Genomic DNA, 26634 nt, shown 5'->3' with positions numbered 1-26634 from the left:
TGAATAATCGCAAATGCCTTCTGCTTTAAAAAGTCAAACTACTGTTTTACTATCTCATATAAATCCTTTATTTACCCTCAATGTCAGCCTTGATGTTCAGCAAAGGTTAGGAAAGTCCAATTAATTTCACATAGTACAATAAATCATAATCTTTAGCAGGATTAGGTCAAATGTACTGTATATTTACTACAATGAGTTGTTAGTGTTTACTTTTTTGCTCTTATTTATCTTTATGTAATGTAATCTAAACAAAACAGCAGCTTGGCAAACATTCAGTTATTCATGTTATTATCCAGAAAAACGAGTGCAGCATCAGTGGTGTGAAATGAACTACAGCTTGACTGAAATAACATGAGACATGATGAGATAAACTTGGGTACATTTAGTACTAGGCTGGGGCGTAACTAGGAATCACTGCCCCCCCCCTGAAAAACTTTGGATGGGGCCACCCCCTTCAACCCCAACACACAGACACACAGACAGACTTCCTACCCGACATCTACCTTAGTGCCTAACCCCCCCTCCCCTTCCCCACGCCTAACCTTAACCGCCAATCGCCGTAAGAAAAAAGAAACAGAATACCTCGGGTAATGATAAATAGCTGGCGTTGCAGTCCCACATTACCCCTCAAAGCTGACATTTCAAAAGGGCCCCTATGGTGGCGCCCACAGTTCTTGCACTAGTGGGCACCCAAATTGCCTGCTTCGACCTCCCCAATTGTAAAACTCCACCCCAAATCAATCCTCCAATACAGAAATCAGTCAGTTACCCCCCACCCCTACAAAACAGAAATCAGGCAAGCACACAGTCACCCCCTAAAACAATTTAGGCAGGCACCCCCCCCCCCCACCCTCAAAACAGAAATCAGAGAGGCACTCCCCTTAAAACAGAAATCAGACAGGCACCTCCCCCCAAAACAGATATCAGACAGGCATCCCCCTCAAAACAGATGTTAAACAGCCCCCCCCCCCCCAAAAAAAAGAAATGAGCAGGCACCCCCCCCCTCAAAACAGGTATCAGCAGGCACACACATATCTAACCCCCTTTCCCCACTAGAAATCAGCTGCCCCCCCCCCCCCCAGAAAAAGAGAAATCAGCAGGCACCCCCACCCCATAAAACAGATATTAGGCAGCCCCCCCCCACACAAAAAAAACACCCAGAAATCAGCAGGCACCCCCAACACCCCCCTCCCCATCAGCAGGCACCCCCACCCCCCTTAAAACAGATAGCAGACAGCCCTCCCCTTACACACACACACAGAAACCAAGCAGGGTTAGGGTATTTAACCACTTTGGTACCAGCAGCCTCTGCCCCCTTAAGGACCAGAGGCTGCTGGTACGCTAAAACGCCGCATCCCGACGAATCACCGGAAAAATCCGCCGCTCCCGCCGGTCACGCCACTCTGTCCCGCGGCCAGCTGCTCTCTCTGCCATCTCTATGACGGCAGAGTGCTGTGCACCAGTCAGGAGCCGCTTTCATTGGCTCCTGACCCTGTCACTCAATGTAAGCCAATGGGATTGGCTTACAGGGATGACAGGGCCAGGAGCCAATGAAAACTGCCCGGCTCACAGTGCTCTGCCGTCATAGATACGGCAGGGCTGCTAATTGCGGCGGGTGGAAAGCGGCGAGAGTAGCAGTGTCGGGTAGAGATGCGAAGCTCGGATCTTTTCAATGATCCGGATGATTCGAATCGGATCATTGAAAAGATCCGGATCTTTGATCCGAATCTCGGATCATTTTACAAGGGAAGCATTCGGGGGTGAAATGACTAGCAGGACAGGAGAAAGGGAGGGGGTTAGACACACAGAGAAGGGGAGAAGATGGACAGAGAAGGGAGGAGGGACGAGCAGAGAGCAGAAATGTTTGCTTGCACACAATACCCACATGCTGCAATCATATGCTTTACATATATTTCACCTATATGTTCATCTGTATACTTTGAATGCAAACGTCGCACAGTGAAAGAAAGCATTCCCCAAAGCATTCCCAGAAGTGAAGTGCAGCTGTTTAGAGCAGTGCAGGAGGATCATATTGCCCTGCAATCACAGTGCCTGCAAAGTTACTGAGCTGTGCTGAGCTGAGCCAAAAGCTTCCAATTTGTTCACTGTGCACAACTACAGAACAAACAGCCTGTAATGAGCAGCACATTGCAGCCAGTATGTGTGCTCTACACATATCTGGCAGTGGCACCCATGTCCCCTCTCTCATCTACCTGTCCCTGGCTCCCCTCCAACAGAGCGATCCATCTCTGCTCTGCTTCCAGGACCCCGCTGCCCGCTGAGAGGGGGGGCGTGTCGCTCCTGGCCCGCCCCTTTTGCGATCCGAATCACTCATTTTGATGATTCGGATGATTCGACTCACAAAAAAGATTCGGATCAATGACTTGAACCGTTCATGATCCGGACAACACTAGTGTCGGGCGGGGGCACGCGGTGAATGGGACGTAGAGTTTACGTCCGGTCAGAACCGCAGCGCCACCCGCCCAACGTGGATTTATACTGCGGTGATCCGCAAAAAGTTGTACAATGAAAAAGTAAAACCCATACACTTACAACACCAAGTGCTTCAATCTCCGAAGCCCCGTGCTTCGGAGACTGACGGACTTTATGTTGTAAGTTTATGGGTTTTAGTTTTTCATTTTTTAAATACCCTAACCCTGCTTAGTTTCTGTGTCTGTTTCCCAAGTCCCTCTCTAGGCTCAGCTGCAGCTGCAGGCAGACTGTGTCTCAGTCTTTACAAGTGGCTGTGTCTTCCTCCTCCAGGCTGTAGGAGTCGGACGTGGAGTCCCAGCAGGAAGCAGGGACGGGATTGCGTTAGGATGTCCTGCATCCTTGAGGGGGCGGGGTGTTCCAGATAAGGAAGCAGCAGTCAGCCAGGACATAGAAGAAGTGAGTCTGCCGCCCAGGTGCCAGCTAGAGCACACAGCGTGTGTGTTTTGTTTTCCTGCGGCCGCCCGCTTGTTTATGCATATGAGCGGGCGGCAGGACCCAAAACCACGGCCCCCCCCTCTGTCTTTCTCCCCCTCCCCCCAGGCGGCTTCCCTTGCAGGCGTGATTGTTACGCCACTGGTCTACTTAAAACTTGCCTCTGTTTTCTTACCATTTTTATTTTCCATTGCACGGGTTGAAAACCTCAGTGCTTTCTCTATGCAAATGAGGCAGTTAAATCATAGTCCAATGCAGGGGAAGGTCTCTTGAAAAGTAGAAGTCAAAACACTTGTATTTACTGTTCTTCTTTGTTGTGGGAGCTGAGTGAAGCAGATTTTATGACACACTGACATGGCTACTGTGTCCACTTCAGACCTTAATAAATGTAACCCCTTAAAGTAAACCTGAATCCACACTCACAAAAAGTTAGATGCATATTACCATAGAGGGAAGCTTCTGGATGCTGTCATGTAAAATCAAGTTGGTAGTATAGATCCCTATACAGAAAGAACTGGAAGCTGAAACACAGGAAACACACTGGTGAGAATGGAAAGCTGGGCACAGGGAACTTCCTCACACTATAATTGACACATTTGTAACCACCCACTTTTTTATACTTCTCCTTCCCCATCAATCTCCTTCGAAGGGCTACTTGATTGTGTTTGCCCCTCAAGCAACTAGTCCCAGTCCTCCCATCAGGGCCGGGCCGAGGCATAGGCTGGAGAGGCTCCAGTCTCAGGGCGCAGTGTAGAAGGGGGAGCACAATTCATTCAGCTGTCATTCCTAATTGTGTTTGAAACAGAAAGAAATAAGAAAAGGGGATACATAGCAGTGACAGCAAGCCAGATAACTAGATCAGTGCTGTCCAACTTCATGGGCATGGAGGGCCATTTTTTTTTCAGACCCCATGGTGGAGGGCCGAAGGTTCTTGCTAGAGTCGCAGACCCCCCCCCCCCCCCCCCCCCCAGGAAAAAATGCAATTAAAGGACAATTAGATTGGCAGCACTTTCCACAAAATGCAATTTAAGATGTTGGTGAAGATGTGTGGCGCGCGCAGCGCGCCAAAAACCACAAGGGTTCCGTTGAGAATGGGTGTGGCCATGGACCAGAATGCGGGTGTGGCCACAGGTGGAGACAAATTTACATGAATGTAGCAATGTGGGACATTAGATTAGGACAGTGGTGGTGAACCTTTTGGAGGCCGAGTGTCCAAACTGCAACCCAAAAGTCACTTATCTATCGCAAAGTGGCAACAGCAATTTAAACTACATACAAAGGTTTTAACTCATACATGAACATTATGGAAAATCCAAGTTGAAAATAAACTGTGAAGATAAACAATTTCATCCATCCTACTCCTGAAAAATGTGGGGTTTTTTAGAACCTCCCAGTTTTATTTTCCGTTTTAAAAAGCTAAAAAAGTAGGTTTAACGCTATTGTTTCATGATGACGATTCAGCTTTTCCATAGTCTCGCAGTTCGCAATCATGTGACCCCCAACAAGACAAATTCAGCAATCATGAGGCCCCCAACAAGACAAATTCAGCAATCTTGAGGCCCCCAACAAGACAAAATCAGCAATATTGAGGCCCCCAACAAGACAAAATCAGCAATCTTGAGGCCCCCAACAAGATAAATTCAGCAATCGTGATGCCCCCAACAAATCATGAGGCCCCCAACAAGACAAATTCAGCAATCATGAGGCCCTCAACACGACAAATTCAGCAGTCATGAGGCACATAAATAGAGAGCATTTCACATAAATAGGCAAAAGATAGTGACAGATGCCCCCCCAGTAAGTGACAGGTGTCCCCCCAGTTAGATAGTGACAGGTGTCCCCCCAGTTAGTGACAGGTGTCCCCCCAGTTAGATAGTGACAGGTGCCCCCCAGTTAGATAGTGACAGGTGCCCCCCAGTAAGATAGTGTCAGGTGCCCCCCAGTTAGAGAGTGTCAGGTGCCCCCCAGTTAGAGAGTGACAGGTGCCCCCCAGTTAGAGAGTGACAGGTGCCCCCCAAGTTAGAGAGTGACAGGTGCCCCCCAGTGAGAGTGACAGGTGTTCCCCCAGTGAGAGTGACAGGTGCCCCCCAGTGAGAGTGACAGGTGCCCCCCAGTGAGAGTGACAGGTGCCCCCCAGTGAGAGTGACAGGTGCCCCCCAGTTAGAGAGTGACAGGTGCCCCCCAGTTAGAGAGTGACAGGTGCCCCCCAAGTTAGAGAGTGACAGGTGCCCCCCAGTGAGAGTGACAGGTGCCCCCCAGTGAGAGTGACAGGTGTTCCCCCAGTGAGAGTGACAGGTGCCCCCCAGTGAGAGTGGCAGGTGCCCCCCAGTGAGAGTGACAGGTGCCCCCCAGTGAGATTGACAGGTGCCCCCCAGTGAGAGTGACAGGTGTACCCCCAGTAAGAGAGTGACAGGTGCCCCCCAGTGAGAGTGACAGGTGCCCCCCAGTGAGATTGACAGGTGCTCCCCAGTGAGAGTGACAGGTGCCCCCCAGTGAGAGTGACAGGTGTTCCCCCAGTGAGAGTGACAGGTGCCCCCCAGTGAGAGTGACAGGTGCCCCCCAGTGAGAGTGACAGGCGTTTCCCCCATTGCCTCGCCCGTTACCTCTCTCCTGTGCCCCGCTGCCGCTGCCTCACAGCTCACTAGCTCAGACCTCACAGATCGCGGCGACTGAAACAAGTAGAGCGCGCGCATAACACCCGCGCGGCAGAACGTCACATGCGGAAGTGACTGATTTTACTTCCGCATGTGACGTACTCCGTGCGGGTAATATGCGCACTCTGTTAGCCTCAGTCGCCGCGATCTGTGAGGTCTGAGCTAGTGAGCTGTGAGGCAGCGGGGACACAGGAGAGGCCACACAAGAGGGAGCAGGCATGGTGCCCATAGCGCACGCCATGCCTGCATCCCGGGGAGAGGAGCGGGCCGCAACAGGAGGCCTGGCGGGCCGGATGCGGCCCGCGGGCCGCTAGTTGGACAGCACTGAACTAGATATTAAGGTGTTGGGGAGGTTGTGGGCCCTGTGGCTCCTCTTAGTCTAACAGCAATCAGTGTGTGACGGCTGGGGTGGAGGGATGGAGGGGTGCACTTTGGTGTCTCAGCCTCGGGTGCTGGAGGACCTTGTCCCGCCTTTGCCTCCCATATCAATGCACAACCTTTGCATATGCAGTCAATTATGTTCATAATAAGCAGCACATGTCTTTTTGGAAGAACAGGGCTAATTTACCCAGCTTTGACTCAGTCATATCTTCCCAAATGAGTGCACCCATTACAGCTCAAGATGTGCAGGCATCCATTAAATCCTTGAAAATGAATGAAAATCAGATAGGAAAAAAAATATTATGGAGCACTATCAGACCCTTAACCACTTCAGCCCGCAGGTGTTTTCACCTTCAGGACAGAAGCAATTTTCCCCTGTCAGTGCTCCTCCCATTCATTCGCCAATAACTTTATCACTACTCATCACACGTAATGATCTATATTTTTTTTTACCACAAATTAATATTTTCGTAGGCTATACTTATGTCCAGTAATTACTTTCTTTTCTATGCATTTTATAGGCAAATACAAAAGAAAAAGAAAAAATACACTATTTCTCCAATTTTATCCCCTAAAGTTTTAAAATAGACAATGCTACGATAAATATTTGCCCGTAAGTCCCGGCAATCACAACATTATTGTAACATTATTAAATTATATTCCTAGTACAATGTATGGCGTCAATGTATTATGTGGAAATAAATGTGTATTTTTTCTGTTTTGCTTTTTTTCGTGTCCCATCAATGATAAGCCCTTATGTACTAAAATATCAGTAATATACCCTCATGACATACATATAAAAAAAAAGCTGAGTCCCTAAGGCAACTCTTTATGTAATTTTGGAAATCTATTTGCTTGGTAACTGGGCTTTGGAAGGGATTAACTTCATTATTTATTTATTTTAATTAAAAATCAGTGGTGTGTGTAATTTAACTTTTTGCCACAAGATGGCGCTAGAAAGACTCCTTGGTTTAACAAGAAGTGTTTAGTTTTTTGTTGTTGTTGTTTCTTTTTCTAAGTTCATTTATGTTCTTTGTTATGAATGGACTTGGCCTTGATCGGGGTCATGTCCATTTTATACAGGCACTGCCATTTTTTTGGGGAAGCCTTGCTACCTTTATAGATCTCCAAAACGGAAATGCCGCCGGGTCTGAGCGGCGATCACGCAGGCATGCGCGCGCACCCACCGCTTTAACACTGGATGAGAATACTCATCCAGTTAGGCTTAAAGAGACTCAGAGGCGAAAAATGTATAATTTATACATACCTGGGGCTTCCTCCAGCCCCATCAGCATGGATCGCACCAACGCCGCCGTCCTCCGCCCCCTCTATCGTCAGTACAGCCGGGTCCCGCCACTTTGGCCAGTCAGGGCCAGTCAACGCAAGCGCAGTGCACTCCCTCTAGACTGCGCAGGCGCATGCGTGAAGCAGGCAAGACAGAGGGATCTCATTAACAAAAATAGGAAAGCTTTATGCCCTGCACGCTACTCTCTATCCTCCCAACACTTTCTCCCCCACAGTAGAAATTCTAGTTGTGAAGGAGGAGATGCTGGGAGGAGGTAGTTCAGCATGCAGCATGGCAGCAAGAGGTGGTGATTCAGGTACTTAACCCTCCCTGCTGCAGCACCCTCCTCACACTCATGCGGGTACATTCCACTATTAGCAGGCGCAGGCAAGACAGAGGGAGTCCCTGCGCATGCATACAACTGGTTGCGTCCGGCGGAAGTGATGAGACCCGGTACCGGCCATAGAGGCGGTGGAGAACGGCGGCGTGGAAGCGATCCATGCTGATGGGGCTGGAGGAAGCCCCAGGTATGTATAAATGTATTATACTTTTTCATCTCTGAGTCCCTTTAAGTGGTTAATGTGCTATCTCATTAACAAAAATAGGAAAGCTTTATGCCCTGCACGCTACTCTCTATCCTCCCAACACTTTCTCCCCCACAGTAGAAATTCTAGTTGTGAAGGAGGAGATGCTGGGAGGACGTAGCTCAGCATGCAGCATGGCAGCAAGAGGTGGTGATTCAGGTACTTAACCCTCCCTGCTGCAGCACCCTCCTCACACTCATGCGGGTACATTCCACTATTAGCAAAACTGAGCTTGAACTCTACTCTGGGACTTAGTGCCCCGAAGTAGCTGCATTGCATATTTTTGGTGCTGTAGTGGTAATGATCCCCTCTATATTTGCTTTGAATAGTGGTCATTTTATCAAACCATTCACAGTGCATTTTCAGTAATGTTTTTCAGTGGACATGGGCCCTATTTGCTTCAGTAAGTTCATCCAGGGTACTTGTCTTTTACTGTACAAATACTTTCATGCTAAAATATTTCTCTCCTTCCCATCCCAGACGGCTGCTAGGTATGACTAGTTCTGTGTCACTAGATGGCGCCATTATCCTTTGCAACCTTCTAAATTACCTGCAGAAGTAAACAGTACCAGCCTGAGCAGTCTGCAGCTTCAGGCACATACAGAAGTGAAATTTAATTTTAAATAAATAATTAGCTGTTTTAATCAATGCCGACAGTCACTAGTAAAGTGAAAATTCGAAAAAGACACCTTCCTCATGATATATCTCCTTTGTATTATGGAAATACTTACTGCTCCTATAACTACTGTAGTGGGAGTGATTTTAAGAGCAGACATATAAATAGATTACAGATACAGATTGCTGCCCTGTCTCCTTCCGCTCAGGCATGGCAGCTCTTGTCCCATTTCTACTTAAAGGGAACCTTAACACAAAAAAAAACATGAGTTTCACTTACCTGGGGTATCTTCCAGCCCCCTGCAGCCATCCTGTGCACTCGCACAGTCACTCACTGCTGCTCCAGTCCACCGCTGCCAGCTAGTTTCGTTTTTGCCTACTGGGAGTCGGCCGGCGCCATGCATACCTTTTCACGCATTCCCGCTGGTGCAGGAAGCTATCACGGACATTAACAAGTACATTTTTACGCATTACAGGTGCAATGTGTGAATTTTTACGCATTGCACCCGTAACGCGTAAAAATGTACTTGTTAATGACCGCGATAGTTTTCTGCACCAGCGGCAATGCGTAAAAATGTACGCATGGCGGCCAGCCGTCTACCAGTTGGCAAAAACGAAACTAGCTGCCAGCGGGGGACCAGAGGAGCCATGAGTGACTGCGAGGGCACAGGATGGCTGCAGGGGGCTGGTAGATGCCCCAGGTAAGGGAAACTCATGGATTTTTTTTTAGTTAAGGTTCCTTTTAAAGTGGACCTGAACTCAGAACGTCCTCTCTGCTCTAAAAATTACAACTAGTGATTAGACACAAATGACGGAGAATTACACAGGCTAAACTCTTTAAAAACGTACAGGGTGCATTTCTGTTATATTTTCCTTGGTTCAGGTTCCCTTTAAAGAGGCTGACAGGGTTTCGATCATGTGACGGGAGATACTCAAGTCTTCAGCCAAAATATTTAGTTGATAAAAGGTGTATCCTGTATCTCCTAATTAGTCAGAAGGCCCGTTTAATAACGGGCACTGGGGGAACTGGTGCATCCACAGCCCCATGCGCCATTCATGACTGTTACCCGAAGTCTGCCCATGGCCACGTGCCGCACATGTGCACCAGGCAGAAGGCATGTGCAAAGGGGCACAGGAGGACGCAGCGACAGGGGGATTATTATATAGTATATCTGGAGGTAAATGGGCCCATACACATTTAAAGCTTACCTGAAGTGACATCATGAAATAAACATAGGTAGATATAATAATAATTGCAGTATTTGTATAGCGCCTTTCTCCTGTCTGACTCAAAGCACTTGCGAGGCAGCCACTAGAGCGCACTCAGTAGGCAGTAGCAGTGTTAAGGAGACTTGCCCAAGAAACTCCTTACTGAAATAGGTGCTGGTTTACTGAACAGGCAGAGCCGAGATTTGAACCCAGGTCTCCTGTGTCAGAGCCCTTAACCATTACACTATCCAGCCACTGCATATATTATACTAGCCTTAGTAAGAAACTGTCTGAAGTCCTTTTCTGTTTTCCAGTACACAAAGAGTTAAAATACTTGAGTTGTTATCTATGCAAAAGAGGTTGCCAAACAGCTTGTAGAACTTAGTCTGGTTTCCTGAAAAGTAAATACAAGCAAAAACAGCTGAGAAACAGTGAGATAAGGCTTCTGTTACGGTTTACGTTCAGGGAAGTTCAATGGGTCATTACTTCTCTTTCAGCTTAAAAGGCAGACTGTGGATTCTAAGCAGCAACTGTGACAGTCTGATGCAATCTTAAATATTAAGCCAGTAAACATAAAGGGGAACTCCAGTGAAAATAATGTAATAAAAAGTGCTTCATATTTACAATGATTATGTATAAATTATTTAGTAAGTGTTTGCCCATTGCAAAATCTTTCATCTCCCTGATTTACATTCTGACATTTATCACATGGGAACATTTTTACTGCTGGAAGGTGATGTCACTGGAAGGAGATGCTGCTTGCTTTTTTGGCAGTTGGAAACAGCTGTTATTTCCCACAAAGCAACAAGGCTCCCACAGTGTGATGTCAAAACCATGGTCCTGACATCACACTGGGGGAGGAGCTTCACCACAATATCAGCCAGACAGAGTCCCCTGATGATCCATTTGAAAAAAACGGAAAAGATTTCTCGTTGCAAACTGACTGGGATGAATTTCAATTCTTGGTTACAGTTTCTCTTTAAAGGACCACTATCGCGAAAAAAGTAGGCAGTTAAAATCTTACAGAACCGTCAGGTTTTGGGCCAGTCCATCTCCTCATGGGGGATTCTCAGGGTTTTCTTTGTTTTCAACAGCATTTCCTGACCAGCAGTTTAACTGCCAAAATAGTAAGATACCAGCCAGCCTCCATTCTCACTCGCACACTATTTTCTCAGACTTTGAAACTACTGTTCTCGAAATGCTGTTGAAAACAAAGAAAATCCTGAGAATCCCCCATGAGGAGGTGGACTGGCCCAAAACCTCTCGGTTCTGTCAGATTGTAACTGCCTACATTTTTTGTGATAGTGGTCCTTTCAGATAAAAATGATACTCATGGCTATGTTACTAATGTTTTACTTGCCATTAGTATTACACATAGAATGAGTTATCTCATAAGTTTATTATTATTTCAGGTTTACTTTAATAAAAACGGTCACAAGGTAATTCATCGTTGGATCGGGAAAACAATTGAAATCCCTCTCTTCATTGAAATGTGGTGGTACCCTGCAATGTGGGTACTATCCCTCTGGGACTGCAATTTTATTAACAAAAACTGCGGTAACCAGTCATTTGACAACCTAAGAATTTGGTGCTGAGGAAAGAACCTGGGGGACCAATCAGAAGAGAGGATGGGGGAGGAGAAAAAAGGCAGTTCCAGCAGCAGAGAAAATGAGAAAGATGATTTTTTTTTTACCATGTGTGTTGACATTAGCAAGACTTTTTCTTGGGTTTAGAGTTAGACATTTGTCCTTTCTGAACTCTGCACTGTTGAAGGTAATATAGCCAAACAGCTATGGGGTAGGGCTTTAAAGGGATGCTGAGTAGATGCTGTGGGTATTGCATATATATAAGCATACCCACAGCTATTTGGTTAAGAAGAGACACTTACTGGCCCCTTAGGTAACCGCTCCTGCTCCCAGGCTGGCTGCTATCCATTACATAGGACAGGTGACTCTGACATAAAGTTGTGCTGTGACCCCGGAATATGAAGCCTGTGAGTCCTCTCTGCACATGCGCAGATTTCCTGGCTTCTTACTCCTCCCTACTATTATTGCTGTGGAGGAGCACTCATCTCCTCCATTCCTGTCCCCACAGAAGAGAACACCCTGCTCTGCACAGAGCCATGCATCATGTCTGTACATCCCTTGTTTCTGTGCTGTCACCCAAAATGATCCGGAATGATCACTTTGAACAGCAATTTTCCAAAGTATGTATGTAGCTTAACCACTTCACTACCGAGGGTTTTTCCCCCTTTATGGACAAGAGCAATTTTCATCTTTTAGTGCTCCTTTCATTAATTCGCCCATAACTTTATCACTACTTACCAAAATGAAACTATCTACAGTATATCTTATTTTTTTCACCCTCAATTAGGCTTTCTTTAGGTGGTACATTTTCCTTAGAATTATTTTATTCTGAATGCATTTAACAGGAATAATAAGAAAAATTAGAAAAAAAAAATCATTATTTCTCAGTTTTATATTTTTGAAATAAACCTGTTGCTGTGGATAAAACCCATACCTCTTATTTGCCCATTTGTCCCAGTTATTACAATGTTTAAAATTTGGAAAGTAAGGTGTATTGTTTCGGTTTTGCGCCTGTCACTAATTACATGCCTTTATTTGCAAAAATAACAGTAATATACCTTCATGACATACATATTAAAAAAAAGTTGAGTCCATAAGGTAACTATTTATGTATTTTTTTTAAATGTCACTTTTTATACAAGTGTTTTATGTAAGAATTAATTATATTATTATATATTATATTCTTGCAATACAGAATCCCTCATTTACTTATTCACAGTTCTGATTTAAAGTGAACCAGAGATGAAGCACCTTCATGTGTTTTACCATATATATCAGTGGAAACATTAGAGAAAACACCTACCCTGCTCTCTGTTTCATTCTTCACTGTTCAGCTTGCTTTTTAGCAGCACTGGTAAAATCCCAAACATTCAGTCTGGTTTTGCTCAGGAATCATTATAGCTGAGTCTGTCTTCTCTGATGTGTTTTCAAGCCCAAGCCTGCCCCCTTGTGGCTCTGCTCAGGAATCATTATAGCAAAGCCAGACTGAATGCTCAGTCGGGGATTTTATCAGGGCTGATAAGAAGCAAGCTGAACAGTGAAGAATGAAACAGAGAGCAGGGTAGGTGTTTTCTCTAATGTTCCCACTGATATATATGGTAAAATACATGAGGGTGCTTCATCTCTGGTACACTTTAAGAGACATTCTAGCAAATAAACAGTTCTGAGTTTTAGTGCAGCATGTTGCATGTTGGTAAACAAACTAGCCTGGTACCAAAACATATTAGTCCTGGGAATCAGAGTACAAGTCACTGGAAGCTGCAATTTTGGTATAGGTCCCGGTGCACACGCAGTGAGCTGCAGCCCATCACATGCTCCTGACAGCCAATAGCCGGCTTAGAATGTGATATTTCGTTGGCCAACTCCCCACAGGGTGGTTCTGGGTAATGTGGGCTGTATTGTAGGACATATTGGGAAGCTGCATTCAGGTTACATATTAATGTATACATTGTGGGCATTTTTTCCTAAGCTTTATGTTTTTATATGCTTGAATTGTTCTGTACTTGTTGCTTTCTGTAGCTCATCAATACCTGTACCTGTATCGCAAATATCACATGCAATATAAACTTCATTTATGCTGTTGTTGATGTGTATTCCTTTGCCAAATGACCACCTAGAACTTACGAGAAATAGATATTGTTGTATTTATTAATATCCCATTGTTGATACAATATTTTCAGCAATATTGGATTTCTTACATCTTTCTTAGTGTAAACAAGTTGTTTGACCCAGCACTCTCAATGGAGACAAGCGTGCTATAGCTGATCAGAACTTGTTGCTCATCAAGTTCAAAACTAGCAAAAAAAGAAATATCAGCAGCACCGCTACAGTGAAAAAGATAGCTCTTTTATTTGTGCAATAAAATCATGTAACAAAAATAGAGCTGGAGGCAACTGTTGCCTCCAGCTCTATTTTTGCTAAATGATTTTATTGCACAAATAAAAGAGCTATCTTTTTCACTGTAGCGGTGCTGCTGATATTTCCATCTTTCTTAGTGTAACATATCATAGCCTGTTCTGAAGGCAGAACCTGAGTTATTCACTAGGAATGACTCAAGATGCAATGCAGTGCACCGCCAAAAACCTAACTGAGCTTCATATTTGTGCTTTGCTGAGATTAGAGGATTGCTGATGTACATACACCTGTATGCCTGTATTTGCCAACTAAACTCCGTAAAAGCTTGAGGCTTTATGGAGTCCACTTTGAGATATCTGCCGGGCTGTGAGAGTGTTGAACCGCTAAGTGCATCCCTGTAATGGATAGTGACATATATGGCTGATGTATGAAGAGGGGGGAAGCCTCTCTAGCATCCAGAGGCTTTTCTCTCTTGAGCAAACCTGCTTTCCCCTGCCAAAATGGCCAGTTTGCATGATGTGCCAGAAGTATCAAAACCGCAGCAATCCCGGCACAAAGTCTGCAGCGTGTCACCACAAGATTTGATTAAGCAGCAACACGAGTCAATGGGCGCCAGAGTAAGCGCGCACGATGTGAGCATGGTGCGATGTGCCACGCAAGTGCGGACCAACGGGAATCCCAGTGATGTACTTCCTGCCCAGCAAGGAGTTTGTCACCAGCCGGGGGGCGGCGCTTTGCAACACATCGCTAACATTAGGTGTGCCACCAGCCTTAAGAAAACAACGAATGAAATGAATGTTGTTTATATAAACTATCATTTCTCTGGCTTCATTCTCAGTTTCACATTTTCCACAAGATTGGAATTATAGTCTATCTGTTCCAAACACTTATTTACAGGACAGAAATAGATAATGAAGCAATAAACCTTTAACGAATTAATCTTGCATCTTCGTCGGCTTCCAGCTTATTAGTCAGTTCTGTATCCCACACAATTAGTCAGTGCATACTGCTGACAAACCATTAAGATGCTGCTGAGCTCTCTCTGGAGCAAACTGTGATGACTGCTGTAATAAATGTACTATCTCAGCTTCACACTGACAGTGACCAATCTGGGTACTTACCTCGAGAGCTGGAGGCATTGGACCATCTTAGAGGCTTCCCCCCTCCTCCTCCACTGGTCTGTTCCAGCGCTGTCCCCTCTGCTAGGGATGATCAATTAGATGCAAATAATTTTTCCTTGCATTCAAATTTAATGTGAATCTTATGCAGGTTTGACTTGAACTAATAAAACATGACAGGAAGTTATTCTAATTGGTCTAATTTCAAGCTGCATTTAATCAACATGAAATTTGAATGCAAGAAGAAATTATTTGCATATCATTGTTCATCCCTACCCTCTGCAAAACCATTGACAAGGGCTTGTCAACGGTTCACACATGTGCAGTAGCCTCTGGAGGTTCCAAAGGTAGGTATCTCAGTTTTTTATTTTTCTAACTCAAAGGTTTACATAAAAGTGCCTATGTTATGCTGGGAATACCCGGTTCGTTTCTGGCGCTCGATTCTCCTCTCGATCGTTTTTGCCGCTCGATTCTGCAGTCGATTCTCTTATCTTCCGCTCGTTTTTCTTATCTTTTTCCATTCACTTCTATCAGAAATCGAGTGGCGAAAGGATCGAAAGGGAGATCGGACATGTCGGAAATTATCTATCAAACCATCTAATCACCTCAAAAACTAACCGTGTATTCCCAGCATAACCCCCTTATAGAGTGCTTTGTATTGTGACCCCATATGTTTGCTCCCTTACCTTAGCATTGATACTGACTGGTGATTTCTGCATGGGAGAGGAAGGAGTGAGTTATCGGACCTCATCTAGGGCTTCCATAATTAGTCCTTGATCGATCCCAAGTGATTATGAGCATTTGTGTGTGCAACAACAGTGTTTCTCAACATTTTATTGGTATGTACCCCCTTTAAATACCTTGTACTCACCAAGTACCCCCTAGCATAGTAACCATTATGACAAGTAACCCTTAACAAATATATATTGAATCGTTGTGCATGATAATGGTTCTAAACAACTTCCAAGTATTTACTATTGCTTTTAAGTAGCTAAAATACTAATTTGGTGTTGTTTAAATAAGATTTATAATTTTCTAAAACTCTAAATTGGTTATTCTTGGTTAAGTGTATCAAGCCCGAGTACCCCCTGGAAGCATCAGAAGTACCCCCTGGGGTACGCGTACCGCATGTTGAGAACCTAGGTGCTACAACATGCACTGTGCGCATCACTTGTTGTGGATGCATACCTATGTCCCTGAAGCTTAGAGGAAGTATCCAAGGATGTAGATTTACTGTCCTTAAAACGTGAACTTTGAAAAAGTCAGTCATGTGACCTAGGATCCTTCTACAAAACCTTGCAGCTGCAAGAAGAGTGTGTGTTCTCCTGCAAGCTGCTTGGGTATTCTGTTGTTGTGGTCCCAGCCCCTATACCATAGAGCCATATCAATCACTACCAACAGTCCAAAACAGGCTGTCTGCATGTTAGGTTGATGTGGCTCTTAACCATTTCAGCCGCCCGGACGTGATCACGTCCAGGTGGCTGCTCTGCTGCAGTGGAGCGCTCCCGCGCGCCCCCGTGTCCCTGTGCTGTTCCCTGGTAGCCGAGAGATCAGTGAACGGGAACATGGTTTCCGTTCACCGATCTAAGTCCCCAGTAGAAAAACCAACGGTCTCTTATCAGAGACCGCAGTTTTTCTATTTAAAAAAAAATCCCCGTCCTCCTTCCGGGAAGCAAGGGAAAAAGACAAAAACTCAAGGTGGCCATCTTGTGGCCAAATAGTAAAACTACATCTACATACATTTTTCAAGCAATTTACACACATTATGACATTAAAAATGAACTGTTTATTTCACAACACCAAAAAATTACCCAAATAAAATTTTTATTGGGAAAAAAATTACAATAAAAAAAAACAAAAGAAACAACACATAAATAGTTACCTAAAGGTCTGAACTTTTAAAATATGCATGTGAAGGGGGTATACTACAAACATTTATTATAAGCGTGCAAATGGTTATGGACGCAAAACTGAAAAAATGCACCTTTTTTTCCAAATAAAATATTGGCGCCATACATTGTGATAGGGACAACATTTAAATGGTGTAATAACCAAGACAAACGGGCAAATAAAATACATAGGTTTTATTTATGGTAGCATGTATTATTTTAAAGCTATAACGGCCAAAAACTGAAACTGAATTTTTTCCATTTTTTTCTTAATATTCCTGTTAAAATGCATTTATAAAAAAATAATTCTTAGCAAAATGTTTCACCCAAAGAAAGCCTAATTAGTGGTGGAAAAAAGAAGATATAGATCAATAAATTGTGATAAGTAGTGATAAAGTTATTAGCAAATGAATGGGAGGTGAAAATTGCTCTGATGCATAAGGTGAAAAATCCCTGCGGGCTGAAATGGTTAACCACTTAAAGGGACTCCGAGCTCAGAAAAAAAAGGAAAGTTGTACTCACCAGGGGCTTTGTTCGCGCATGCGCAGTACTTTCACGCCGGCCGCCGTGATGACGCGAGGCTGCCGGCGTGTGACGTAATCCGCGTCATATGCGGAAGGAGCAGCCCGACACTCGGGAGAGTGTCGCCCGGGCTGCGGCCTGTCAGCCATTCCGGAGCGGGGTGAAGAAGAGGAGCCAGGACGCCGGCGTGGGACCTCTCGACCAGCACTGGGCTGGAAAAAGCCCCTGGTGAGTACACCTTTCCTTTTTTTTTGAGCTCGGAGTCCCTTTAAAGACTAGCCAACGTTGATAGGCGGCGGCTGGTCGCAGTGGTATTTCCATGGAAACGGCCGCTCGTTAAAGCGGCCGTTCCATGTCAATTCATGGAGGGAGTCTCCGTGAACAGTAATGTAAACACCCAGGGAAGAAGATAAAGGAGATCGGCGATCCCCGGCCTCTGATTGGCTGGAGATCGCCGCCGTCTGATAGGCTGAAGCCTATCAAAGGCGGTACAGGACGGATCGCCGTCCTGTACCGCCCACAGTAATGAGGAGAGGGAGGGAAGGAGAGAGAGGGCAGAATAGCGCTGCGGAGGGGGGCTTTGATGACCCCCACAAGGCACAAGGCAGCGGCGGCGATCAGACCCCCCCAGCAGGACATCCCCCTAGTGGGGAAAAAAGGGGGGAAGTCTGATCGCCATGCCTGCCACACAATCTGTGCTGGGGGCTGAAGAGCCCACCCAGCACAGATCAATGCAAATTACTGCGGTCCTTAAGTAGTTAAAGGACTTATGATGTGAGTTGAAAAAAAAAGTTATGTACTTTATTGCAATATAAGAGCTCATAGCAGATGATCAGTGCCTTCCTTATCCCTGTCTGGTGCTCTGTTAGATCAATCCACACTCCCATACAGCCCCCGACCCTCCCCCGGGTCATCTTATCTGACGGTGATTATAATCACCGCTTTATAAACCCCAGTCATGTGACTGCCCATATGACTAATTGATGTTCAAATCAGCCTCGCCCTCAGCAGAGACGAGCAGCGCTGAGCCAGCGAGGCAATGAAACAATGAAAATTCATCATATTGCCTTGCAGTCAAACCCCATCTAGCAAAAGAATGGAAACTATTCAATCTTTCCACTAATGCAGTTAGTCAAGAATATAATGCTGGTTGAAAGAATCCAAGCCATCAAATATGATAAATTCCTAGTTTTTGAGAAAACCTGGACTCCTTGGCTACAATGCTGTGATAATGCTGGGCTTTCATAACACACACTTTAACCATAACTGGAAGTATTATGTAACATTCCTCTTTTCGTTTCTTGTCTCATCCTATCCCTTTTTTTACTCTATCTTTTACATCTGCTATCTGTACTAAACTAATTATACACAATATATATATATATATATATATATAGATAGATAGATAGATAGATAGATAGATAGATAGATAGATATACATATATATATATATATATATATATATATATATATGTATATACACATGTATGTATATGTATGTATACAGTATATGTTGCACAAAAAACACAGATGGCTGGCAATGTAGTAGCAGTGAGTGCAGCATGATAAATATTAATAAAATCTATGTACCGGTACTATAAATATATAACTGAAAATCAATGTAACAGAGTGAAGGTTATATCACTATAATGCATGCAAATGGACTATTTAGCTGTCAATCGATATTAAGAATCTGAATTACTGTTGAATTTCCCAAAGAAGGTCTCCAGATTATCATGGATCCCGTAAAAATGAGTGGAATTCTACACGATTTCATTAACAGATGAAGCAGTACATATATTAAACAAATGTTGTTCCCACCTGACCGTATAACTAAATAATCACCCTGTGCAATAATCTATACACTTCCAACAGTAGAGAAACCAGCTCCATACAGAGAAGGATTCACATGAAATGAGGCCCTAGGCAAGACAGTATATTTGTCTCCCTCTGCTGGCCACCTGGCTTATTTGGTAGGATGTGGAATGGGGATGAGAAAAGGTGGCAGTCAGGCCCCCTGGACACCTACCAGGCCCTAGGCATCTGCCTTAATGCCTTGCGGATGATCCAGTTCTGGCTCCATATGGTCCAGTGGATTTTTCACCTCCCTCTGCTAATCAGCAGTTTAGCGTTCTCAAATAGACTGGGTTCTCAGAGATCAAACATTTATTTTTTGGAAGCTGCTGAGGCTGATTTCACACTGTAAACCGGCGGCAGCGATGCGATGCGTCGCTTCCGCCGCACCACATCGCTCCAACCCGCCAGAAACAGGCCTACAGGAAATACCACATTACTACGCGGTATTCCCCATCTGGCATAAGGCCAAACAGGAAGTGACGTGCGCCTGCGGTCACTTCCTGCTTCGGGCATGCGGAAGTGCACGGAAGCATATTGCAAAAATACGCTTCTGCGCATGTGCGCCGCCCCATCACGTTGGTAACTTTTTAAATATCCCTGCGTCGCCATAGACTAACATGACTTCCGGACCGATGCAGATTGCTGCAACTCGATGCAGTAGCCGCGCGATAACGTAGTTCTATACCTGCAACGGGGATGCGGCGAAAACCTCACTTCCGTCGCATTGCGCCGTACCGCAGAAGTATGAAAGTCTACATAGACTTTCATCGCCCGGCAGTGGGGTACGGTAAAATACAGCACTGCACTGCCCCAGTGTGAAAGGGCCCTCAAGGTGTGAAAAAAGTCACCTGTACCTGGATCTCACTACTTGTAAGTACCTGGACCTCTATTGCTGCTACTGGAATCGAGTGTGAAGCTGAAGACTGAACTCTGCAGGAGCCATCTGTTTACTCTGCAGTAGCTATCTGAAAAACCTCTAGGCCATGCTCCAACCTCATCCTGCCCTCAGGAGTTCTGGTTCACCATGAGCTTGCTGGGTAATCTGTCACTCATCCCTTACTGCAAAGGTGGCCATACATCAGGCAGCTTGGCGGTTGATCGTCCTTCCGACTCTATAATTATTATCAACGATGTAACCAATTTCGGGTCTAGCATGTTGATCGGACATGCTGCAAGATGTCAGGCCGCAATGTATAAATGTGTATGTATTGTGTGCATTTATACATTACCTGTCCTGTGTTGCGGTGCTCGTCCATCTTCTGAATCCGCCGTTCTTTTGTTCGCCCCATACACGCTGCCGGGGTGACTCGTGTGTGACGTCTGATGTATGGGCACCTTGGGGGATTTTTTTCTACCATCCTTTGTGTTTTTAGACTTCTGGAGCTTCTAATCTGCTGCTCTATTGCCCCACCCCCTCAACTTCCGATTTGCTGGGACAGCTAATTTGCCATTTGTTGGCTTGCTGGAAGACTTAAGGCCCTTTTCCACTAGCAATTGGTAAACGCCAGCAATTGCACCTTGCCACTATTTTTTAACTCGATCGTGATTTTGCATATGCAATGGACTTGCACTGCAAAAATCGCAGTAAAAAATCGCCTGGAACACGATTGCACTTTTGTAAAAATTGAATCACAGTTCAATTCCTATGTTAATGTGGCAACCCTTGCGATTCAAAAATCGCTAGCGATTTGTGATTTTGCGATTCAGCATCGCAATCGATGTAAGTGGAAAGGAGCCCTTAGTACAGCTTGCTATAACATTTTTGTGCCAATACTTGTGAATAAACTGGATCTATTCATTTGGTGTCAATAAAGCATCTACTTGATAAAGTTTTTGCAAATAAAGTTTTTGTGATCTGTTCTCCACTCTTTCTTTACATACTCATTTCATTTAGAAGTTTCGGCCAGTGCACACCAAAAAGCGCAAGCGTAAACGCAAACGCTCATCGCTTTTTGAAGTGATTTTTCTAGGCAATTCTAGGCATGTGCCTAGCGATTTTGTTGTCATGCCTGTACCTTTTTTTCTTTTTTGTTACAGTAGAGCTGGAACTAAACAGCTTCTGTAACAAAAACACTTGGAAAATTGCTCTGTTCTAGCGCTTTTCAGAGCGATTTTTCACTTTCCTATACTTAACATTGAGGCTGAATCTCTTTAGAAAAGCGCAGAAAGCCTGCAGGACCTGCGTGTGGGAGGAAATCACATCGCTCTCATATGATCCATACCATTCAAATACATTAGCCAAGCGCTTTTCAAAGCACTAGAGTTTTTAAAAGCGCTCAGAAGTGCTCTTGGTGTGCACCAGCCCTAAGACACAGTTTGGGGGTGATAAAATGTCAAATATAACAATGAGTGCGTAGTATCCTCCAATGCGTGTTTAACATAGAATAAACATTAGTTCACTGATCAAGGGCAAAACTACAAACCATGGGGCCCCCACATGAAAATTTCATGACACCCCCCCCCCCCCCCCAGGCTCCATTTACTCCCCACCCTATCTCTGTGAATAAGTGTGGCAAATCCCTTCCCCTTGCCCCCCCCCCCCCCCCAACCCATGCAGTCACCATTCCCCTCCTTCCATAACAAATATTATGCTGCCACCATATGGTAGAGTGGACCAACCCAGCACTGGAGCAGGTAAAGCTTTGATGCGTTACACTGCCAAAGAAAAGGGAGGAAGTGTAGGACAGGAGTGGACCCCCCTGGCACCTGCAATGTGTAGGACATTGCTACTCCCCATCCACTGATTATATGGTCTGATGATTCTCACCCCCATCATTGTTCTTGCAAAGTTTGCAGATAAGTAGTGGGTGGTGTTGCATTTTCTTTGATGCATGGAAGGCTCTTTAGACAACTTGTGTGGATATCCTTTGTTCACAAATAGTGTCCCAAGATCTGAAGAGTTGTTTCGAAAGATCAGAATACTTTGTGTATCCCTAAAAACCATGTCATAAGGATATTTATTCATATATATATATATATATATATATATATATATATATATATATATATATATATATATATATATATGTATATATATATATATATATATATATATATATATATATATATATAAAGTAAAAAAAATGCAATAAACTACACACACACACACACACACACACACAGTCCCAGTTATCCAGAACTCAACAAACCAGAAGTCTCAACCAACCAGCACAAATCACTGGTAGTACTCACTGTGGTAAAGGCCAACTTCTTAGCTTCCATGTGAGTCAAAGGAGAATACAGGTCAAGGGTCCTTCCTTCACTTCTGAAGGGGAGTTACCTTTTTCTGTTGAGAGAAGGAAGACCGGGAGCCCAATAGTGCAATACCGTTATTATCGCCTGATGGTTTGATTACTTATAGAATGGGTACTCACAAACACGGGTTGCAGTCCTGCAACCAACTTATAAGCCCGCAAGAAAAGACCGTACCCACTCGGTATCCCGGATTACACAGGAGCCGGGCGGTCGCACCCCTCTTCGGGTCCTCTATCCGTGATGGAACTGGTCAACTGTGGTCGAGGTCGTCACCTCCGTGGGAGGTGTGCAGTAACTGGATCGGGGTTGTGAGGAGGCGCCCAAAAGTGTGTGGAGTTGGGTAACTGGTATCAATATATTTATATGTATAAAAAAGAGGTTTCTTACCTCTACAGAAGACTCACGAGAATGGTTTATCAGGGAGCCTTTATTTAAAAAAAAAAGCGGTTATACTGTTGACAAACGCGTTTCACAGGTTCAGGCCCGCTTCCTGAGGTCATTAAAGAACAGTCAACCTAAAAACATACGTACAACTTTCTCATTTTCAAATATATTTTGCACACGGTACAACAACAAAAGCACCCTATTAAATTACATCTAAGAACAAAAATAAAACATTTTATATCTCATATTCACGAAAATATTCATTGTATCGGCATTTCACAGTCTGTCTGTGCTGTTTAGGATATTATTATTTATTTCTGGCTTAATAGATATGACTGAATATTTTCTTTGTTTGTGGCTAAATTAATATGAGTTATAGCCTGAAATTTAATAAAATTGTTATATGTCTACCCTATTGTAATTGGTGGATAAAATTGTTATATGTCTACCCTATTCTAATTGGTGGATTAGTGTGTGGACATTATTGTCTTATGATATATTTATAGATTGTTGTGGCTTAGGAATATAGTATGTGGAGTATTTTCCGTTTTCCCAATGCCTCCATGTCAGCACAACGGGACGTAACTAGCTAACAATAACATACCGGGAGGGCAACTGGAGCAGGTGAAGAAATCAAATTTATTAACATAACAACTGCTCATGAGACATTATACAGCAGACAGAGAGGAAGGACAGGAGGATAAAACTGCTCTCCCAAATTCCACAGTGGTCGTACGTGAAGTGTCTACTTGGTAATGTTACACAAAAGTATTGATACTACTCCAATTTTTGTGACAGAAATGTTCATGCTAGCTGCCCAGGAGGCGGCCAGTCCTCTGGTCGAATGTGCCCGAATGTCCGTTGGTGGATCCTTGCCTGCTGCCTTGTAGGCTCCCTGTATGGTTCGCACCAACCAGGAAGCTATAGTCCTAGCCGACGCCAGTTCACCTCTGCGGTATCCATTCGGAACTACAAATAATCTATCTGTTTTCCTAAAGTCCTTGGTCGCTATCAGATAGGATTTTAGACTCCTTGCCACATCCAAGGAATTTAGAATTGGATCATTTTCTTGGTTGAAAGTGGGTAGAGACCATTCCTGGTTAATGTGCAGTGTAGAAGGGACTTTTGGCAAGAATCCCTGGACAGGCCTAATCTGTACTCTGTCTTGATAAAAGATAAGGTAGGGCTCTAGATGACTTATGCTGGGAATACACGTTTCGTTTTAGCCTTCGATTCGTTCTGTAAACGAATCGAGTGTTGAAAACATATGTGAAAATAGTCATAATCTCATTATAGTTTCGATTAATAGACCCCAAAAACGAACGACTAGTGATCGAACATGTTTCATATTATCTCTCTTTATCCATCTAATCGAGCCATTGGTAGGCTTGATGGCTGTTCAGATCGATTATATATTCGTTTATGCCGTCCGTCCCTGTACTACGTTTCGTTTCTTTGCAGCCTTCGATCATTGGAAAAACGAAACCATCAGAATCGAAAAAAAAAAAAATGAAACCGTGGGTGGTGATATTAACCGTACGGTCAATTATTTCGGGATCGAAAAGGACAAAAGGCACAATCGAAACGAAGGTTTAAACGAAGGCAAAAACGAAACGTGTATTCCCAGCATTAGAGCCTGTGGTTCTGATGACCTCCTTGCTGAAGTGATCGCCACCAGGAAGACGGACTTTAACGTTTTGAACCACAGAGAACAATCCTCTAGTGGCTCAAACGGATCTCTGGTCAGATAGTCCAAGACTAATGGAAGGTCCCAGCTTGGAAATATAGACCTGGATGGTGGTCGCACTCTCATCACTCCTGCCACAAACCGTTTCACTAAGGGTTCCAAGGCCCAACGATGATCAGTTAGAGTGGAGATTGCCGAAATCTGAACTTTAATTGTATGGTATGCAAGTCCTTTTTGTAATCCGGTCTGTAGGAACGCTAATACCTGGTGCACTGGAGGCTGTAGCGGATCAAAGTGCTGCTTAGAGGCAAAGTCTATGTATACCTTCCATATCCTGTAATATGTTGCGTTCGTTGTAGCTTTCCTTGCACTTAGAAGGGTCGAGATAACTGTTTCTGAACATCCAAGCCTCTCTAACTTCCGCCTCTCAATTTCCATGCCTTGAGGTTGAGGCAAGCCGAATTCGGGTGCAATAGTGGACCCTGCGAGAGGAGAGTCCTGCTGATCGGTATGTGAAATGGTTGAGTCGTCGCCATCCGAGAGATCATAGGGAACCAGGGTCTTTTTGGCCACCAAGGTAGGACTGCCAACAAGACCACTGGTTCCCCTGCTAGCCTCTTCAACAATCTCGTGATGAGAGGTATCGGTGGAAAGACATAAGCGACCTGAAATGTCCATGGGGCTAGTAGAGCGTCGTATACCTCTGCTTCTCTCTCTGGGTACCGACTGAAATATCTCGGACACTTTGTGTTGGCTACAGCTGTTCTGTTGTCCATCTCCAATAGAACATTCTTGTTTATCAATTTGTCTTGGAAATGACAGAGGGCGCACAGGGCTGCCCTCAGCTCCAATTTGTTGGCCGGCCAGTGTTTCATGGACGCTGGCCACTTCCCCTGAGCTATCTGAGAGCCACATTTTGCTCCCCAGCCGGTCGTGCTGGCGTCTGTACCTAGTATTACAGGTTTCTCCGCCCTCAAAGGTAATGTTTTCATGAGGTTTTGGTCCGATAGCCACCAGGGCAGGTCTTCTTTCATGTGTGGTGTCACCAGTATCGCTTGGCTCATACTGACTCCATCCCACTGATCCAGGAAACCTCTTTGTAGACTTCTCAAATGCCAATGGGCCCAGCCATGGTATCAGAGGTATTGTTGAGGACATTGTACCCAACACTTTCAGGCAGAATCTCACTTGTGTCTGAGAAAGGCAAAGTAGCTGAAGTACTCGCTGTTTTATTATAGGAATTTTCTCTGTCGGTAACCCCACAGTATTTCTTTGGGTTTGAAACTTCGCCCCCAGATAGACTAATTCTTGAGATGGATTCAAGTGACTTTTGGCCAGGTTTATTAGCCATCCAAACTGTCGGAGAGTGTCCATAAGAATATCTCTGTGCCGTACCCCCTCCTGAGTTTTTTGAGCTAACAGTAGAACATCGTCTAGATAATGAAAAACTCGAATATTCTGCAGCCTGACTATCGCTATAACTTCCAGCAGGAGCTTCGAAAATGTCCTTGGGGCCGTGCAGATGCCAAACGGCAGACACACAAACTGGAAGTGTAGACTCCCGACTGCGAATCTCAGATATCTCTGGAGATTTTTCTGGATTGGGACATGAAGGTACGCATCCTCGAGATCGATTGATATCATGAAGTCTAGGGGTTCCACTACCATGATAATCGTGTTTAATGATTCCATTTTGAAGCGTTCTAGTTGAATATAGGTATTCAGGTCTTTTAGATCTAACACTGGGCGAAGGTCGCCCGTGTTCTTTTGGACGAAGAACAGTCTCGAATAGAAACCCTGAAACCTTTCCTGAGTAGGGACTGGCATAATGGCTTGTTTCCTTATCAGGTCCTGTAAATATTTGTTTAGAACTTCTTGTTTTTCTGGTGTTGAAGGCGCTGTTGTTATTTTGAAGCGATTTTCTGGAGGATATTTCTTGAAAGCCCAGAAGTGACCTGTTGTTACAGTCCTTTTCACCCATGGAGAAAGAACTTGCCTCCTCCAAATGTGGCTGAATAGACTTAGCCTGGCTCCTACTGGGCCACTCTGGACTAGCGATTTGTCAAAAAGACTTTTTTGATTGTTGACCACCCTGAGGAGGTCTTTGCCTGGCCAATTTCCCAATTGCAGCTTGCGTTGCCTGCCAGTTTCTATTGTTCCTGCCTGGTCTGTATGACCTGGCATTGCGATATCTTGATCCTTGTGACTGCCCAATGGAGGGATTATAATTCTTTTTGGGCCGCTTATCTTGAGGCAGGAGACCCGATTTCCCGCCAGTCACTCTGGATATAGCTGAATCCAATTTGTCGCCGAAGAGGGATTTCCCAT

General features: G+C 44.6%; 1 long non-coding RNA gene across 2 annotated transcripts in view; it reads left to right on the top strand.

Annotated features, from left to right (window-relative positions):
• Nucleotides 1-26634, top strand: part of LOC137538706 (uncharacterized) — a 93198-nt gene that overhangs the window by 54579 nt on the left and 11985 nt on the right. The window contains exon 3 of one of the 2 annotated variants that reach the window (XR_011024862.1): nucleotides 15404-15551. The exons of the other annotated variant lie outside the window; for it this stretch is intronic. This is a non-coding gene — a long non-coding RNA (uncharacterized lncRNA). The remainder of the gene's footprint in view (nucleotides 1-15403; nucleotides 15552-26634) is intronic. 2 annotated transcript variants of the gene reach the window in all.

This window comes from Hyperolius riggenbachi, chromosome 11 (genome assembly GCF_040937935.1).
Source record: "Hyperolius riggenbachi isolate aHypRig1 chromosome 11, aHypRig1.pri, whole genome shotgun sequence".
NCBI lineage: Eukaryota > Metazoa > Chordata > Amphibia > Anura > Hyperoliidae > Hyperolius > Hyperolius riggenbachi.
Note: the sequence above shows the minus strand (reverse complement) of the source record. Positions and strands in the feature narration are given on the sequence as shown.